At 42.4% G+C, this 18,943-nt stretch overlaps 1 protein-coding gene across 2 annotated transcripts in view; it reads right to left on the bottom strand.

The window, feature by feature from the left end:
• Positions 1–18,943, bottom strand: part of FRS2 (fibroblast growth factor receptor substrate 2) — a 63,878-nt gene that overhangs the window by 20,981 nt on the left and 23,954 nt on the right. For both annotated transcript variants that reach the window (XM_083182524.1, XM_083182525.1), the window contains one exon: positions 461–557. The gene's annotated coding sequence lies outside the window, so the exon portion shown is untranslated. The remainder of the gene's footprint in view (positions 1–460; positions 558–18,943) is intronic.

Raw genomic sequence — 18,943 nt, 5'->3', positions numbered from 1 at the left:
TGTTATTCTGTCCCATTCTATGGAACAATAAATAAAAATCGGTATCCAAACAACCAGTGCAGTAACCTCTGTGAGCAAAACCAGGGTCTAATGTTTCCAGGCTACAGACAAATTCTACTACTCCTGTTATAGGCATTCTTTGACCAAACCCAACATTACCAATGAGGTTGATTAAGGAAGAAGATCTGAACTCTAAAAGGTGCCCATACACTAGTAAGATTTGGGATGATTCGGGTCGAGAAATCATCCCAAATCAGATGTGTGACGTCCCATCCGGGTCAGACATTGGAGATTGAACCGCCTGCACATAAAATCTATCGGACCGGACCCATCAGCCGCACATTGCAGGTGCTTTATAGCACCCACGTGTATTGGGTCTGATCAGTAGGTGTGTGCGAGCGGTAACAGAAAAACACAATCAGGCAATACAAGACATGTACATAACCACTGAAAAACTTACGTAGCTCCTGCCATTAATCTCCATAACCTCTGCTGCAGCATCAGGACGACAATCACCATGATATCATACCATACAAGTTCTTATGCAGCCTTTTAACCTTTAAGGAGAAAAAAAACAAAGTAAGTGGTTTGTAGACTGCTTTCTGGCAACATCCTTCACGTTAAACATGATCCACTTTGATGGCATGTTCCAAATATGCTCTACATTTACATTCCCCACCATTGAACTGCCATCCCACACACAAATTCCCACAGTCTTCAAGCTGTAATAACTTCCTCAATGTACGGGATAAACCTTCAGAATGGTTTAACAGATTTTTTTGTATAACAAAAAAAAAAAAGGGGGGGGGGGGGGGGGATCTGTTGTAGTACTAATATCTAGTGTGCAGGTGTAGGAGGTTAAAAGCAATCTTAGAACAATAAAGTAATGGCGAAGCATACATCGTATCACCTGTATGTCTGTAGATAGTTTAATCAATTTATTGATCTGGTTTACAAAACGTATAGTGGCAGCTCTATGCATGAAAGCACTCTCAGCAAGAAAGTATTCATCCACCTACACAAGAGTAAACACTCCCTGGGACACAGCCTGGAGACATACACTGACTTGGCTGTTCACACAGCTTAAAGGGATATTACACTGAAAATGAACATATTTCAGCATGAATGCACATATACCTTAGTAATTTTGAACTGACATAATTGTAGATTTCAGTATACGCCTAGTACGTTTCCCCCTAACCTGAGAATGAAATAAAATGGAAGAAAAACTGTCCTCATCACTAAGTTTGGTAGAAACACAAAAACCCCAAGCACAACTCATGTCTCAGTCACTGCCTCTAAAATTATAAGTAGTAGGATTGAGATCTAAAACTGAAGCACGAAACCAACAGTTTTCAGGGCACAAACTGAGTTTATCCTCATAGCCTGCAAGCTGCAACTAGAAAATAATTGATTACTTCACTATGAAAAACATAGTAATACAGATGTATACTTTAGTAAGCTTGCAATGCAAGCTACAGGCCTTGCCGGTTCCTGTAGCATTTGGTGCATAAACAGCACATTTTATATACAGTGTGGTAGTAATAATTACTAAATAATACTGCATGATTAAATAATTGGAAAATGACTCAGCTTCTGCCCACTTGAAAATGAAACCTATTTGCATGTAGTTACAGGGTGAGGCTTGTCAGTTCGCAAGGTATAGAGAGAGAGTGCGCCTGTGTGGTGAAGTAACTTAAAAATCAACTGTATGAGGACACTGCCACACCTAAATCACAGCAATTACTGATGGTTTAAGATCTGAGATACCAGTAATCTATTTAAATGCCAAGTATGAGTGCCGCCTGTGTAAATACTATAAAGAAGTACACTCATTAAACCAGTGCCAGTAAGCCAGAAGACATTTGTTGGGAACAAAATAAGAGAATAATGGTTTCTATAAAGAAAAAGATTAACCCTTCCAGACACATGACTAGGAGGTGGAAAACAAAATGAGGACCAAAACAGGATGGAGGGAATTAAATTGTTTTTGTGGGCACTTGAGTTGAGTTATTTAAATTGTTGCCCCGATCAAGCGCACAGGTGTCCATTACTTATGCTCACACCCTCTTGAGATGGTGAGCAGAAATGTCTGGCATTGTCAGTGCACTATGATTTTGGGTGCATCAGTTGTGCGCTATGCAAAGCCGTCCTCCACCCGCCGTCGGTGCCGGGCAGGTGGAAAGCCGCTCAGTGTGTATGCACTGAACAGCTATCTACCTAGAGATGAACGCGATCATTGCTGGGCATAGTCGCCCAGTGTGTATGGACATTTCCTAAGCAAAGCTGTAAATTGGGCACACACTGCACAATTTTTACAAAAATTGTCCTTCCAAGGAAAACCTAAGATATTTACGCAGACACTATACAATGGTTTCTTACAAATCCTGCTACTATATCTATCAGTCTTAAGTCTCATACACACTACCTAATAAAAAAAAAAAAAGATCACTGAGAAGAGCCCATCTCATGGATATCTTTGTAAACAGGTTGTATGTATGCTCAGCACAGTAAATGATGCGTGCTCCAGCGCATTGTTAAAACAGGACACACATCCTCCATCAGCTGCACATATAGCAAGTAACTTGCATGTTCAACGGGGTCTCAGGGATGTCACCGAATGATGTTGTGTGCACAACATCGTCCACCTGCAAAACCGCTGGTATCGTTAACTATAACTGCGGTCCTGCTGGCCATGTAGTGTGTACGGGGCTTTTGTGTTTGGATAGAAAGATCATGGAAGCAGTACAGAGATCAGATCATCATCTCATATAGATTGTAAGCTTGCAGCAGGGCCCTCTTACCTCCAGGTCTGTTGTAAACCAGTTTGATTTATCACTGCAGTAGTAAAGCGCAACAGAATCTGAATAAATATGCATGCCTGATGATCCAATCATGCAATCAAACCAACGTATCTGTGATAAATGGAGACTGTATGTGCATACAGATTACTATAAATCTGTCAGACCATACAATTACTATCTAAGTCAGGGGTGTCCAAACCTTTTGCGACAAGGGCCAGATTTGGTGAAGTGTAAATGTGGGGGGCCGACCATTCAGCCTGACATTCTTTGACTCATTAATCCCATCAGAATGGTCCCCCACTCTCTCTGTCCCCCAGTCTGCCCCTCTTTCACTGTTTGTCCAACATTCACTGCATGGGGGACAGAGTGAATGGGTGCAGAGTGGGGAACAGCCTGCCCCCCCCCCCCTTCTCTTAATGTCCATCAATGCCTCCATTCATTGTGTGTCCCCAAGCCTGACCCTCCTTCACTGTATGACTCCCATTCACTGTATGACCCCCATTCACTGTATGTCCCCCAGCCTGCCCCTGCTCTCCCTTCTCTGAATGGCCATCACTGCCTCCATTCACTGTATGTCCCCCAGCCTGACCCTCCTTCACTGTATGTCCTCCACTCTGCATGTTTTCCAGCCCCTTGTGTGAGCCAGAGGAAGTAGAGGCAAAGCAGGCACTGCAAGGACAGGAGATGCTTGGGCTCCCGCTGCTGCCCTCCTCCGCTCTGCATGTTACGGGAACAAGCTTCCCCCTTGCTGCCCCCCTCCCCAGGCTGCGGGCCGCTTGAAATGACAGCACGGGCCGCAATTGGCCCCCGGGCCTGACTTTGGACATGCCTGTAAGTGCACAGACAATTGTGCTGTGCATACTCAGCCTTATACCCCTTTCACATTGCACTTTTAAAACGGTATATTGCCGTTTTTTTCCCATTTTAAAACGTTTAAGGCTGCAATGTGAAAGTGCCAAGTTGATTTACCGGTTAAAGATAACCGGTATTTCAACACGGTTAAAAAGCAGAGTCCTACACGTTTTAAAGCCGTTTTTTAGGCAGTGTGAATGGCTCTATTTCAATGGCTTGAAACGTGTCCCTTGGGGGTTAAACGGGTTGAATTTTGAATGGTATTAAATGATTTTTAATACGGTTTTCACCTGCAATGTGAAAGGTCTCAAGGCTCAGACCCGTTTTAAAGTCCCATTTAAGAATACCGTGTCAATACCCATTTCTGCAATGTGAAAGCAGTATTATAGTTTCCAATGCAAAAGTAAACAAAAAGCAGTTTATAGTGTACCAAATGACAACAGCAGAAATTTGTAAAAAGACAAGCTTATAATAAGGAAAAGATTATTAATTTGACTGAAAAAGTGCACTAAAGTGAGGCTTTCTAACATAAAACGTGAGATCTATTGTAGGATAGAACCAAACAAAACCTGAGCAAATAAGGTGCCCAACAGTTTCCCGACCGTCGGGATCCCGACAGTCAAAACCACGACACTCGGGGTCCCGTAGGCCACCGGCTATTCTCCCTTGTGGGGGTCCACGACCCTCAGAGGGAGAATAGAATAGGTGGCGAGCGATCCTGACTGTCAGGGCCATATACCACACCCAAGCAAATCTGTATAAACACTTTTGTGAAAATTAAAACAGGTCAGATTCTGGGTCATAAGTTTTCCAGTTCTCCCTTGGGAAGCATTAGAAAGTGAACATTCACGCAAAGAACCATCTAATAACACAATACATATATGCTGTCTATTGGATGGCCAAAAGAGAACGAAAATCTGACAATCTCCTGATATGGGTGAAGAAAACAGCCACAAGCAGAATTAAAAGAAGGCAGGATACTTATTACCAATTCAAAACAAAAACGTGATATAGAGAATGTGACATAAGTTCGCTTCCTTCAAGATTTCACAACATCTATATATCTAAATGCAGCACATTCCTTCTATCCCTCATATATTAAGAGCCTACACTGCATTCTTCCCGAAACAGCCCAAGTAACCCTAGCAACACTTTGTGTTTTAGACGGACAGCGGGTCAGTTTAGACGTTCCTTGGCAAACTGAAAATTTTCCCTCTCTTTTTAAAGTGGGAAAGGTCTCTCTCTTTAACTCCCACACTACTTATGTCAAACTTCAAGAAACATTTGTGCAGGGTGGTGTGAGGGGACAGAAGGTTCACATCAAAGACAGAGACCACTTGTACAAAGAATGAACTAGCTAGCCCCCTTCGTCTGCAAGGAGAAGCTTCAAGAAAGCTAAAATCAGCTCAAACCTGCTTCGTACAAGAAACAAAATGTTGACTGAAGGTGGTCTCATCTGCAAATATGGATAAAATGAACACAAATACTTACCTAAGGAACAGAGACATAAATCTAGTGATCTAAAAGACTACGTGTGTACTTGATTTGTACCAAACAAAAATTAAGCGGTGCTTTCAGCATTTACCGTATCAGTAAATTATGATCACTGCAGTTCATAAGCCAACGTGCCCATAATTCATATTAAATTAAACTGCAAATGGTTAATACCTGCAACAGTAGTTATATTGATGTCCCAGGCTGCAGTCCTAAGCTACACATAAAGCAGTTATTCACTTGCTTTCAGAATGCCGGGTACAGCCACATGCACTATAATGGTAATTAGCATTTATTTGTAACGTGCCACAAGGATTTTGTAGCACTGTACAAATGAGAAAACGGTGACAAGAAGTACAGAGAGTATAGACAGCCACATAGATGCATGATTACAGTGTACAAAATACAATTGGCAGAGGGCCCTGATGCTACGAGCCTACAATCTATAGGGGATACGGTCATGAGGTCTACACCAACTAGGTCGACAAGCATGGGGTCGACACCACTTAGTCAACAGGCAGCAAGATCGACATGGGTTTAGGTCGACACAAGCATTAGGTCGACATGGGGTTTTTCACTGTTTTTTGAGCAGACAGGCGGTATTTCATGCCCTACGATCCACTAGGGGGTGGTGGGAGAATAAAATAGTGTCCGAAGGAGTCCACTTCAAACTGTGTCCATGTCGACATTCGGGTCAAAAAATAGTGAAAATCCTCCTGTCGACCCAGACTCCTGTCGACCCAACAACCCACACCCATCTATGTGTGTGGACATGCAGGGGAGGGTGTTTAACTATTTTTGGACGGGAACCGGTCCTTGATGGGATCTAATCACTTGTTTTGACAAAGGTGCCATATTGTAATTTATCGCCATCCCCATAAAAGTGGCAAGCAGAATTCCACAAAAAGTCAGGTATTTGGGCACCCAAACTGTTGTTTTAAAAGTGTGCCCAATACTTTGCACAGGTTTAACCTCTTTACCCATCTAAACCTTATGCATTTGGCCGCAACAATAATGGGTGCCTAGACTATCAAAACAATTAAAGATCAAATTCATTAATTTAATGAACATTTAAAGATGCATGCAAAAACAAAAAATAAGGGGAAGGTGACAATTATATGTGATGTGCCATACCAGAATAGCAACACTTTGCTTTTGATAGAACTCAACACCAAAACAGTAAAGGCCTAAACATTCTGCAATGTACTTTTATTATAAGAAGAAAGAAGTAGGCATACACAAAGGGCCACCATCTATTATGTCAGACTCTATTGTAGCCAAAAGTTACCTGGTAGTGGTTTGCGATCATTAGGTCGACTGTTTCTAGGTGGACATTCAACAGGCAGACGGTCGACACATGGTTGGCTTGCTGACATGAATTTTTAATTATAGGCTTGCTGTAGGTGTTCTAATAGCTGGGAGTACCGGTACAACCCCATACTACACATACCATGGCCATTAGTGACAGCATCTAGTGTGGATATATTTCCCCTGACCATATCTTTAACATCATTGATCAAATGGGTATGGATCATTAGGTCACCAGCAAGTAGGTCGAGGTGCAGTAAGGTCGACACGCAGTAAGGTCAACATGGGTAAGGTCCACATTGAAAAACTAGATATGGGTGCTTTTTTCACTTTTTTTTTACCCAAATGTCAACACAGTCAACATAAACACTAAATCGTTGCAACGCACCCCCAAGCAGCTGTGGGCAGATTATTTTGTTCTCCCACCACGTCCCAGTGGTTGTCAGAGCATGAAAAAGCGCCTGTCGGCACACGTCGTGTCAACATAGACACCGAAACGTACCACCGCGTGCGCTCGCCATGCTTCGGACAAGGTGCCTCAATACTATGGTCAGCACACTACTTTATTCTCCCACCACAACCTAGTGGATGGTAGGGCATGAAATACCGCCTGTTGCCACGTAGGGTCAAAAACCATGTCAAACCTTCCCCATGTCGACCAATGATCCTGCCGACCTAATACTTGTCCACCTACTTGCTGGTGACCGAATCCCGATCATTATACCACACATTGACATAAATACATAGATCTACCTTGTGGTATCTATAGATATTATCTGGTACTTGTTTAGTTTCACGGCGGCAGCATGGCCGCCGTGAACTTCCGGGTACAGCGCTCACCAAACTATCTAAAATAAACTTGAAACTAAACAAGTACCTATTATTTAAAAATGATTTATTATACTAAGATTCACTGGCCAGTTAGAAGAACACACAATAGCAAATTCATTATTAGAGAAATATATATAATAAAAAATATAAAAAGGATGATTAACAAATATAAAACGATTGATTGAATCAATATTTCAACATAATTCAGCTTCCAAAATCAGTTTGAGTTACTTATGACACGATGTTTGTAATTTTCCCAGTGTAGTAGGTATTTATGAATAGGATTTATATAAAGAACCGTTGTTGTCCGAGTTCTAAATTAGTCCACTGCGAAGTGGATAGATGGTATTTAGATCCACTGCATGAAAGATAGAGGCATAAACTCTATAGCCTCTTGTCTGGCCAGACACAGTAAAAAAGTTTATTTAATAAAATGTATATTAAAAAAGAAAAAAAGGGAGAGACCTCCCTATACCTGCAACGGTGGACCATATTTAATTTTGCTTTGTTGCTGTATTCAGCAGTGGTCCAACTTGATAGACTCCGGAAGCCCGGGCTCCTGATGACAGCAGCAATGTCTCTGATCTGTGTATCCTTTGCAGGGAAAAGGTTCCTCAAGTACTCCAGAGATGAGAAGATTGCTCATAGAAGGAATATTGGCAATGACGCATTTCCCACCTCCGTAGGGACTCAGCGGCTTCCTCAGATCTGAGGAAGCCGCCGAGTCCCTACGGAGACAGGGTAAACGCTGATGACGGCGGGGGGGGGGGGGGGGGGGGGAGCACCAGAAGCTACTGAATGGAGGTGCTCTGTGGTGCTGTTGAGGAGGAAAGTACCTAATGCTTCCCCGGAGCCACTCTGTGGGGTCGGTTAGGGGATCTGCTGCTCTGTGGAGAGGGAGGGAGAGAGAGAGGATGCATTACTGGAGCCGCTCCGTGTCGGGCGGGCAGTGGCCGGTCAAAACATAAGAGGTCCCGCTGCTGCTGTTCATGTTGCTTGGTGGAGGAGGGAGAAAGGACCCCCTGCTGCTACCCATAGCCTTTCCGAGGTGGTGGGGGGAAATCGGGAAGAGGAGCCAATCCCTGGATGGTGGAGCTGCCTCTGCTGTGAGCCACACCATCAAGGAGAGGAAGGAGTAGACTGGTGTTGGCAGACCTGGGGAAGGTAAGCATATCCCACCCTAGGCTTATACTCGAGTCTAGTCAATAAGTTTTCCCAGTTTTTGTGATAAAATTAGGTGCCTCAGCTTATATTCGGGTCGGCTTATACCAGAGTATATATGATAAGTGTTGCATAGAAAATTAATCAAGTCTCCTCCTGCGCTCTAGTCACATCTAGTCCATGCGACTAGGATGCATTTTTTTTGGTAAAAAGCCCAATGTCCAGAGTGTCACCTGGTTGCTAAATCACACCAGGGATGTCACGCTGCATGGCATATTGAGACTAGATGTATGAGGACACGGTTATATAAATAAAATAAAAAAACACACCCACCCAAATAAAATCTACTGGTAGCTATTTCTACCAATATTAACAAACCAAAAGTGAAAAGTGGAATTCAATTTCAGTTGATGACCGTAAATGCTGCCACTCTGGAGAAACTAATATGGCAACTATAACTTCCAGCCTCTCAGACATGGAGCTCACTGTCCCATTACCTCTAGTGCTGAAATTAAGATTTATGTAATGACCAGGTGATTAATAAAATATGTAATAATCTCTATAATATCTCATTAAAGTACTAGATTGTTAAGGACGCACAGGGTTATGTGGTTTATATATAAAAGAACACCATACTAAGAGTACATTGAGTTCATTCACTATACACAAGCACAATCTTAGGATGTATTCATCAGTTCACAAACTATGTTTTATGACCACCCACTGCACAAAGACCAGACCACACAGCTCAGGAGCATGAAGGAGAATTGGTACAGCATGCACAAGAAAAGAGAACTGTGAGCCATTCAGCACCCATTCAGAGTAGCATAGCTGTACAAACCCCTCTGTATACAGATTGCTGAAGCCCAGCAGATACCACACAACCTACAGTCTGGTGGCCACAGCATGCACATTTACCAAAGCCATTTTAGCACAGATTCTGCTAATTTGTATTACTCAATGAAAACTACACCAGCACAAGACACAGTACTGTGTACTTAAATCACACCCCCTTACATCGTAACCATTCTCTGGGAAGAAAAACATTAAAACATATTAATCCCTGTATCCATTTCTGTAGAAATCCACCCTCACTACACCAATGAGTTTTGCCTTTTAAGTGTATGTTATATGAGGGAGAGCTGTAAATAATGGGGTCTATTCAATGCCGTGGGCAAGCGGTGACAGCGAGTAGGGCTTACTGCTCGCCATGTCAGTATTCAACTCATACGCCAATTCCCCCTCGCTCTGTTTTTTGAGCGAGGGGTGATCGGCGTATGCGGCTGCAGAAGCAGCTAAACTCGAGGCTAAATACAGCGGGTTCCCTGCATTAGCCGCGGCTCTCGCTGTTTGTGGGAATCCTCTCCGTCCCGTGACGATTCCCTCGAATAGGGCGAGCGGGTAAAACAGCGAAGATCGCTGGTTTTCTGTGATCTTCGCTGTTTAACCCCCTCGCTGGCCGCGGCGAGCAGCATTGAATACTACTCAATGATTTCTAAAAAGACAGGAGTGATTAGGCAGAAATACATGACTTTAGTATCAAACAGTACTCAAAGCTGTAACATAGCACACCCAAACTAATTATTTTTACTTTGCCAATTTAATTTTTCTGCCAAGAAACATTCCACATGCACTATAAAGAAGAAAAATAAATATTATTATTAATAAGAAGTGCTATATTAGAGCACTTCTTGATGATGTAAAAATTTACTTAAATTGGTAATTCCAACAAGTATTAACTGCCTGAGGGTCACCAAATGTGTACGGTTCACGCAGAGAAAAAATGTCACATGAGGAAATGGTTCATGCTCACTATAGGTACACGGTGCTGATCACCCGGAGGACATATTTCAATGTTCAAGCATCTACAATTTTTCCAATAACATTAAAATCTGCCCACCTCACAAATCAGCACCCTGTACCAAGATGGAACACTAAATGCAATATGAAAACATTTCTATTTCAGACCTTGAAAACCTCACTTCTTAGTCATTTAGACACTCCAACAAAACCAGAAGTACTGCAGGTGAGGCAAATGTAACACGTGCAGAGAGAGTTAGATTTGGTTGAGTTTCTGTGCCGGGCAAATACTTGTTGCTTTATTCTTAAGGCGGCCATACACTGCTGCGATGTCTCGCAGCAATGTATGGTCACCTGATTCCCAGCGAGCCACCCACAGGGAGGCATGCGATCCATCACAATCTGTTGTGATGGATCGCATGCCTCCCTGCTCTCCGCCTGCCCCGCCGCCGGGAGGGAGGTTCCAGGTCAGGTGGTCGGACAGCCAGCAGTTCCGACCACCGACTCAGGGCGATGCGTACGGTACTGCACATTGGACTTGAGGAGCCTATTTGGGACGATTTCAAGGCCCGGTTTGTCAGTCTATGGGCACCTTTACACTGCAATTTAGATTTCCCTATGAACACACCCACCCAAATCTAAAGCTAGGTATACATTAGAACAACCTGCATACGATCTGTATTATTGATCGGACTAACGATCCTATGTGCTATAAAACATATACAATCTGCTTACGACCGCAAGCCATTACAACTGATCATACATGCAGCACGTATGATCAGTTGAGTGACCTCCTGACCCACGGAACCAAACATCACACCGAAATACCTCACCATGTGCACAAAATCGAACGTACGACCTGAAATCGTTCGGATGTGTGGTCAGCTTAACTCTCTCTGCATGTTACATTAGCACCACCTGCATCGAACATGGCTTTGCCCGTTTGCAAAATTGCAACCTCACTAAAAGATCTGAATGGTCAATAGCCACATGCAGTAGTATGCATAGCCAGATAAAGGGGAGGGGGGGGGGGCACATGCAGGGATACTGTACCTTGGGGCTCACCACTTTCCCTGTCTGTAAGTAGCGCAGAGGTTAAGGTTATTCATGCATATGACAAGATAAAAGATGATACAGTAGATTTTATTTCTGTATGTTTATTTTAAAGGTTGTTTAACTGGTCTTTGTTCCACAACAAGAAACTATCAAATTATTTTCTTTCATGTAGGGTGAGCTATAAACAGTACCCAGGCTTTTTTAAACTATTACTTTAAATCTAATATACATAAGTCATACCAACCAACATGACCAGAGGTAAAAAATCGTCTCAATTTCCCTCTTAATTTATGACTGCAATCACCTGTGCTGTAATTATTACTATATATGAACACCGATGACCGCAAACATTAAGATGGTTTGTTTCTGGAATGGGTCATGTTGGGAGGTATTAACAATCTACACTATATAGAACTATATATAACATATCATGAATTTTTGTCAGCATCTGAATTATTTTTATTCTATATATTCTATATATTAAAACACATAAAATGGCTATACACAGTACAGTTTTACAATAAAACAATGTTAATAGAAATTACATAAATTGTGTATTATTTAATAAATTCTATGTGAGTGATATTCAGGGGCCATTTTTGTATCTTTTTTATAAAGTGCTCACTGGCATGCACCAAACAGATTTGCGTACTCCACGTAAATATCTAAGTGGGAGCCGCCAGCTGCTGCAGCGACAGAAGTTTTCTGTTTTTTTTTGTTGTTTTTTTTCTATCTAATTTAAAAAAAAATCTACAATATTTAAATATGATCCTCAAATGTGTAACCAGAAGTACTGTAGACGGCTGCATTAATTTAAGAACCATAACACTGATTAATGTGTGCCGAGCTTTAGTCAGCGTATATAATAATTAGAAGTGAAGCATAAAACATGTGGCCAAGAGGAGATGAAACCATAATATAATAATGGGAAAGCTTTTCCACAGGAAATACTGGTAGCATAATATTAATTAAATATCAGTTCAACATGGGAATAACCGAAATTGTATTAGCGCTAGACGCAAAACTGTTTGGAAAAATGTTTGATTAGAATAGTCTTGGCTCCTAACTTCGGGATAACTTTGTCCAAGATTGGTGAATATGATATTAGCAATAAAACAGCAGAAGCGATTACTCTTAAGTTAATATTTGGAAGGAAATAAAACAATTAAACTATTTGAGGGATAACACCAGCCAAATGTAAAAAAAGGTTTTGGATATATTTAAGATGGAAGATAAGATACAAATGGGAGAATTAAATTCCACATAGGCACTACGCGCAGTTTTGAAATAAAGTAAAGGGAAACCCTGTGATTAGGGTGGTCAATCCCGATATCGGCGGGATCCCGGGATTTGGCCCCCAAAACGTCGTGATTTCAATCCCGGGACTGGAGTGTCCAATCCCGGGATTTCGGGATTAGACTGCGCATGCGTGCAGTCTAATGCCGGGCAGCGTCTGAGCATTGCTCAGACGCTGCTCGACTTCTCCCAGCAGCACTGCGCAGCGTGACCTCTCAGCATGACGAGATCAGAGGTCACGCTGCGCAGGCAGAGGTCGCGCCCGGCAGTATGATGCCGCGCCGCCCGCCAGCCAGCAAGCGCGCCAGCCCACCCAGCCAGCAGCATGGACAACCCATCACCCCCACCCAGCAAACGGGCTCCTGGCTCCCGGCAACCCTGCTGCACCCTCAAATGTAAGTAAATGCGGGGCAGCCAGGGTGTCTTTATTAGGAAAGCCAATCGTGAGATCCAGCATCTTTCAATCCCGAGATTGAAAAAATGCCCCCGGGATTGGCTTCCCTACCAGTGATGCTGGCACAACCCTATATAGCCAAAAATGTGCACAGCCACAATATATAGTGGTAAAATTAATCCACCCCAAACACATAACCGACTTGAGTGAGGCATTACTCTGTGTCAATGCCCCCCCCCCCCCCCCCCCCCCCAAAAAAAAGCACCCTCAAGATCCAGTGCTAAACTCCTCTCACTGCCTAATGCTTGTCTTAAAATCTAGTAATGCATGAATGAAGGCAGGCCTGGCAAACCTGTGGCTCTCCAGCTGTTGGGACTACACATCCCAACGGGATGCAGTTAAAATCCCGGCGTTCAGAATCCCGACGGCCGGAATCCCGACACTTTCTCCCTCCGTGGGTGTCCATGACACCCCTGGAGGGAGAATTAATTAGCGTGCCGAGCGTAGCGAGCCCGTAGCGTCCCGCCCCTTGTCGGTATTTCGGCGTCGGGATTTTGAACGCCGGGATCCCGACCGCCGGGATTTCATACTGAATCCATCCCAACATGCCCTGCCACAGTTTAAGCATGTCTTACATTTGTGGGGAAAAAAGCTCATGGCCCTCATAAGGTCAACAGGTATAATCCCGACGAGTTGCATGCATAACACAAAAAAGTTTATGTAACACTGAACTAAGTTGCTGGCTGAGCCAAAACATAACCCTAAATTCAAGAATACTAATATTGACACATACATTTTATAACCTTATCAACCAGCAGAAGAGGTTTACAAATTCTAAAAAGTGCTTCCAATCCTACCACCTATCCTCATTATAATTCCATTCACTACAGTTTATCTGACAATAAATTGCTACCTTACCCTAAAGGCTTTTTTAATTCGTGCATATGTTTATTCCTAGAACTCATAGCAAAAAGGTCAAGAGATCTAGTGGCTTCTGGCAGTTACAATTCACAAATTGTTCCAGCTCTGCAGCACTTGAGAAACATTTGGCACACAGCGAGTTTAAAGGCCTGAGTGTTTAAATAAACGCAGAAAATACAGAGTCTCACTTATCCTCTGGCCGTTGGGAAGGTTTCACATCTCACAGCACATGAAAAGCTTGCATTCTTTTCTGCTCCTGGGATATGTCCAAACCCTGACATTTTGAAGGGGTTGTGCGTGTTACAGATGGAAAGGGCAGGTATAAGGCCTATTTTCACCTATCAGCCCCCTGAGATAAACACTGACCTGCTTGGCTGTTTTCAAGATAAATATACAGCTGACAGAACTGAAAGGGTATGAGGTAATATGAATAAATATAGGCTCAACAAAACATAGGATTCCTTTGTTTCACTTAATACATTTAACTCTGGCATTTACGATGATATGTGAAATTAGAAGTTTGTGTAGGAGTTCCTTTTACTTTACATAAAATAAAAATAAATGTTAAAGGTTAGCAGAAGCTCCAGATAGTTTGCAAGTGAAACCATGAAAAATATAATTAAGATTTTTGGTTCCTACCATTATATCTCTCTCCAAGAATACCTGCGGGGGCACTTCTTGACCATGGGATGTAGTGAGAGTTGAGGCGTTCACACTTAATAGGTTAACGTTTTTTGTAGGATTTAAGCTCCTCTACTCAAACCCCTTCCTTAGTTGGGATTTATTAATCCCCAAGGATGGCTTAAACAAAAAGAAGGACAGAATCACAGCCTTCTCACCTGCACAATCACATCAGGTAGGTTTTATAGTGTGGAATGAGCTCCAGACAGTCAGTAGTCAGACATCGAAATCCCGACTGCCGGTACTCAGACAGCAGGGTGAGCACAAAGAAGCCCCTTGGAGGCTCAGTTGCTTGCTGCGCTCGCCACAGGTTCTATTCTCCCTCTATGGAGCTTGTGGACACACACGAGGGAGAATAGCCCCTGTAAGTCGGGATCTAGACTGTCCAGCTATTAAAAAGTCAAGATTCCGAAGTTGGTCTACTGATACTTGGAATCCAGACTGTCGGGAGGTCATCAGGGGCACTTATATATTGTACAGCCAGATAGACTTGAAAAAAATAGGTTGCCCTATCGAATGAGTAAGAGGTATGCACATGATGTGAAGAGACAGATCCCCGATTTGATTTGGACTATGGCCGTGGTTGATTTTCACTATCACCGATTTGGCCTATGTGTGTGCAGCATAGCTTAAATAGACTTGCCTGCACAATCTGTTTTGCCGGCGGATAGCAACCACATCGCTATTAGCCGCAGGGGAAAAATCTGTGATTTTAGCGAACTAGCTAGACAATTTTGCCACGAACCTGGCATTAACTAGGTCCTCCCTCTTCTGTACATGTTCTTATGAGGGAGGGGGCTATCATAGATTCACAGAAGTGACATTGCTAATGATATTGAGGGTAAACACTAGAGCAGGCATGCCCAAACTGTGGCCCTCCATCTGCTGTGAAACTACACAACCTAGCATGCCCTGCAATAGTTTTAGCATTCCAGTTCCCTAATTGCAAAACTGTGGCAAGGCATGATGGAACTTGTAGTTTTACAACAGCTGGAGTTTGGACATGCCCGCACTAGAGGATATTTTAAAGTTATCTCTCAGAATGCCCTTTCTGAGCGATACCTCTTACAATATCCTATAGTGTATATAAGGCTTAAAGTGCTGACTGCAAGAGATTTAGATCCCAAGTCTCTATGGTATGCCTATTAAATGTCTTTATACTTGATACTCAAGAAGAAAGTCTTTATATTGACAAAGTGGTACCTGTATTTTAAAAGAATCTAACCCAAGACCCAAAACAAGTACTGCCTGAGGAAGCAAAAAAACACTTGTCAAGGAAAGAAAGGAAAAATAAATTCTCCTTATTAAAATGTAGATGATAATAGTCTGAAGACACTTTCTAGCTTTAAATATAAAGTGCCACCAATTGCACCCTGGAACAATATGTCTCTGAACAGGCGGCCATGTTTAGAAAGGTATAAAGTTGCTAAGTTGACACTATGAAAGTCTACATATTTGGTCGACAGGGCTTAGATTGACATATGAAATAGGTTGACATGGCTAAGGTCAACCGGGTCAGAAGGTCAACACGAGCATTCGGTTGACGATTGGAAGGTTGACATGAGTTTTCAACTTTTTTGGAGCTGACTTTCGCTGACAGGTGGTATTTCATACCCTACCATAAACTAGGATGCAGTGTGCCAAGTGCAGCGAGGCACCAAGGCCGAAGCATGGGGAGCACGGTACACAGTGTTAGCAAGTGGAATGGGAACCGGTCTGCAGCGTTGGACAATATGAATAAATTTACTGGAAATCCCAACGAGAAGCAGTCCACTCCGTAGTTTCAAGGTAAAAAAAGTACTGAATGCTTTATTAACCCCTTCCTGACAGAGCCAGTTTTTGCGTTCCTGACAGAGCCCTTTTTTTCAAATCTGACATGTCTCACTTAAGTGGGGATAACTTTTTTTTGCTTTTACTTATCCCAGTGATTTTGAGATTGTTTTTTCGTGACACATTGTACTTCAAATTAGTGGTAAATTTGGGTCGATACAGTCTGTGTTTTTTTGTGAAAAATACCAAAATGTCGTAAAAAAATGGAAAATTTAGCAATTTGCAAAATGTTAAATTTTCTGCTTGTGAGACAAATAATCATACCACTCAAAATAGTTAATAACTAACATAGACCATATGTCTACTTTATGTTGACATCATTATTTCAACTTCCTTTTAATTTTTTTGGACACTAGGAGGCTTACAATATGAATAGCAAATTCTCAAATTTTCAAGAAAATTTCAAACACTGATTTTTTTAGGGACCAGTTCAGTTCTGATGTGACTTTGAGGGACTTGTATGTGAGACACCCCCATAAATGATACCATTTCAAAAACTGCACCCCTCACAGTATTCAAAACAGCATTTTGGAAGTTTGTTAACCCTTTAGGTGTTTCACAGGAATTAAAACAAAGTGTAGGTGAAATTTCAAAATTTCATTTTTTTTGCAGATTTGCAATTTGAATACATTTTTCTAAGGAACACAGTACATTTTACTAGAGAAATGTGACTAAAAATTGATTCCCCCAATTCTTTTGTTTTCATAAATATCCTATATGTGGCCCTAGTGTGCACGTTGACCAAACCACAGGCTTCATAATAGAAGGAGCACCTACTTGATTTTGGAGCCTCCTTTTTATGAGATTATTTTTTAGGCACCATGTAGGTTTCTAGGCACCATAAGATGCTAAAAGTTAGGAACCCCCCCACAAGTGACCCCATTTTGCAAACTACACCCCTCAGGGAATTCATCTAGGGGTATAGTGTACATTTCAAACCCCCAGGGGTTTCACCAATTGTGGTACAACTGGGCAGTGAAAATGAAAAATTACATTTTTTACACAAAAATGCAGTTCTGGCTCAAAATTTTTCATTTTCAGAAGGTATGAAGGAGACAAAGCACCCCAAAATCTGTGCCCCAATTTCTCCCGAGTACGGCAATGCCTCACATGTGACCAAAAAATACCATTTGGGTGCATGGCAGGACTCAGAAGGGAAGGAGTGATTTTTGGATTTTGCAGCGCAGATTCTGGTGGAATTTTGGTGGGTGCTATGTCGCATTAGCAAGACCCCCCAAGCACCAATACAGTGGAACCCCCCCACAAGTGACCCCATTTTGCAAACTACACCCCTCAGGGAATTCATCTAGGGGTATAGTGTACATTACAAACCCCCAGGGGTTTCACCAATTTTGATACAACTGGGCAGTGAAAATGAAAAATTACATTTTTTTACACAAAAATGCAGTTGTGGCTCAAAATTTTTCATTTTCAGAAGGTATGAAGGAGAAAAAGCACCCCAAAATCTGTGCCCCAATTTCTCCCGAGTACGGCAATGCCTCACATGTGACCAAAAAATACCAGTTGGGTGCATGGCAGGACTCAGAAGGGAAGGAGTGATTTTTGGATTTTGCAGCACAGATTTTGGTGGAATGAATGGTGGGTGCTATGTTGCACCAATACAGTGGAACCCCCCCCACAAGTCACCCCATTTTGCAAAGTACACCCCTCAGGGAATTCATCTAGGGGTATAGTGTACATTTCAAACCCCCAGGGGTTTCACCAATTTTGATACAAGTGGGCAGTGAAAATGAAAAATTACATTTTTTTTACACAAAAATGCAGTTCTGGCTCAAAATTTTTCATTTTCAGAAGGTATGAAGGAGAAAAAGCACCCCAAAATCTGTGCCCCAATTTCTCCCGAGTACGGCAATGCCTCACATGTGACCAAAAAATACCAGTTGGGTGCATGGCAGGACTCAGAAGGGAAGGAGTGATTTTTGGATTTTGCAGCACAGATTTTGGTGGAATGAATGGTGGGTGCTATGTTGCACCAATACAGTGGAACCCCCCCACAAGTCACCCCATTTTGCAAAGTACACCCCCTCAGGGAATTCATCTAGGGTTATAGTGTACATTTCAAACCCCCAGGGGTTTCACCAATTTTGATACAAGTGGGCAGTGAAAATGAAAAATTACATTTTTTTACACAAAAATGCAGTTCTGGCTCAAAATTTTTCATTTTCAGAAGGAATGAAGGAGACAAAGCACCCCAAAATGTGCCCCAATTTCTCCCGAGTACGGCAATGCCTCATGTGTGACCAAAAAGTGGCAGGACTCAGAAGGGAAGGAGTGATATTTGGATTTTGCAGCACAAATTCTGGTGGAATGATGGTGGGTGCTATGTCGCATTAGCAAGACCCCCAAAGCACCAATACAGTGGAACCCCCCCACAAGTGACCCCATTTTGCAAACTACACCCCTCAGGGAATTCATCTAGGGGTATAGTGTACATTTCAAACCCCCAGGGGTTTCACCAATTTTGATACAAGTGGGCAGTGAAAATGAAAAATTA

The sequence above is a fragment of the Crinia signifera genome, chromosome 4 (assembly GCF_055691185.1).
Source record: "Crinia signifera chromosome 4, ASM5569118v1, whole genome shotgun sequence".
In the NCBI taxonomy this organism is placed as follows: Eukaryota; Metazoa; Chordata; class Amphibia; order Anura; family Myobatrachidae; genus Crinia; species Crinia signifera.
This window is presented reverse-complemented; position numbering and strand designations above follow the sequence as displayed.